Below are 1,745 nucleotides of genomic sequence, written 5' to 3'. Positions count from 1 at the left end.
CAATGTCGGTGTCAAAACCGGCGGATCTCGGGTAGGGGGTCCCGAAGTGTGCGTCTAGGCGGATGGTAACAGGAGACAAGGGACACGATGTTTTACCCAGGTTTGGGCCCTCTTGATGGAGGTAAAACCCTACGTCCTGCTTGATTAATATTGATGATGTGTTACAAGAGTAGATCTACCACGAGATCAAGGAGGCTAAACCCTAGAAGCTAGCCTATGGTATGATTGTTGTTCCTCCTACGGACTAAAACCATCCGGTTTATATAGACACCGGAGAGGGCTAGGGTTACACAGAGTCGGTTACAATGGTAGGAGATCTACATATCCATATCGCCAAGCTTGCCTTCCACGCCAAGGAAAGTCACATCCGGACACGGGACGAAGTCTTCAATCTTGTATTTTCATAGTCTTGGAGTCCGGCCGATCATGATAGTTCGGCTATCCGGACACCCCCTAGTCCGGGACTCCCTCAGAGGGGAAGAGGGATTGACCTGCAGATCCATGAAGGGAGACGCACGAGGCTGCTACCAGAAGACGAGCAGCCACAAATCAAAGGAAGCACCAACCCGGGGATCACCAAAAGCACAAGAATTCTGTAAAGCGAACCAAGCTACAGAAAAACGACGTATTTCATTGATGAGCAGCGGCCAACGAGCAAGAACGGCACAAAAGAGACTCGTACCTGCAGATTCAATCGTTGCCTGTAATCCCCAACATGTGCTGAGAGGAGGCAGGGGCTGGCCGTCCTTGCTCCTTTGGCCGCTCTCCATGGTTGGGGCCCACTCCCGGGAGAGAAGAAGAGAAGCCGCGGCCACGCCACGCCGCGTCCCCTACGCCGCTGCCTTTGCCTCGCCATTCCTCCTTCCCTCCCATGGGCGCCGAGGCCAGGGCGAGGGGTCAGCGTTTGGACGAGAGAGAGGGAGAGGTGAGGCAGCGTGAGGTCGTGGATGGTGCCCGGGCTAGCAGGGGCGGACGGCGGTGGAGCAGGGAGGCGAGCAGGGGTTTAGGGTTTGGAGGGAGAGAAAGAGGCGGGGCGGGAGGAGCCGGGCGCTGGGGAGGCGCGATGCGGGAGGGAGGAGGCGGCTAGGTCATCCCACGGCAGCGGCCCCCTTTTTATACCCCTATACATGGAATGACCGAAATGCCCTCGGCGGGGCAGTCAATTTACACGCGGTGGCACGCTGGAGGCCATACTGTCCATTGCGAGCGTCTCGATTTTTATCTGACGGCCGAGGGTGTTCGGGAGGGGGTCGACGGCCAATAGGCCGCCCATCGGTTTCTTATTTCCTGGATGCACTACATGCAAATTGATTCCTAGAGAGTATACAAAAATAAAGTAAAAAATAGGTCACCCACCGTGGGGCTCGAACCCACGACCACAAGGTTAAGAGCCTTGCGCTCTACCAACTGAGCTAGACGGGCTTTTTTGTTTTTGTTTTGATTTCTCAGTAAATCTTCCTTGTGACACGCACAGAGGGTGTCACTACATCCTACTCCCCCTAGCAAAAGAGGAAATAAACAAAAGTAGTGCATCTAACACAATATATTTATCTTTATCTCCATATTGTACACTTGGTGCTCTCTCTATCTAGGTTTATATGATGTGCACCTATTTGTAGGTCCTCATTTTAACCACCCATATACGTGCTACATGCCACCAAAAGCATAATAGGAACACCGATTTAGCATTCAGAAACAACAACGAGACAGTTCATGTTTGACGAGATCTACAAAATCGATAAGTC

General features: G+C 52.7%; 1 non-coding gene across 1 annotated transcript; it reads right to left on the bottom strand.

Annotated features, from left to right (window-relative positions):
- Positions 1-1,349: 1,349 nt before the first annotated feature.
- Positions 1,350-1,422, bottom strand: TRNAK-CUU. The gene has a single exon. It is a non-coding gene; the product is annotated as a tRNA-Lys (tRNA).
- Between the last annotated feature and the right edge of the window lie 323 nt (positions 1,423-1,745).

Source organism: Triticum dicoccoides, unplaced genomic scaffold (genome assembly GCF_002162155.2).
Source record: "Triticum dicoccoides isolate Atlit2015 ecotype Zavitan unplaced genomic scaffold, WEW_v2.0 scaffold266766, whole genome shotgun sequence".
NCBI lineage: Eukaryota > Viridiplantae > Streptophyta > Magnoliopsida > Poales > Poaceae > Triticum > Triticum dicoccoides.
Note: the sequence above shows the minus strand (reverse complement) of the source record. Positions and strands in the feature narration are given on the sequence as shown.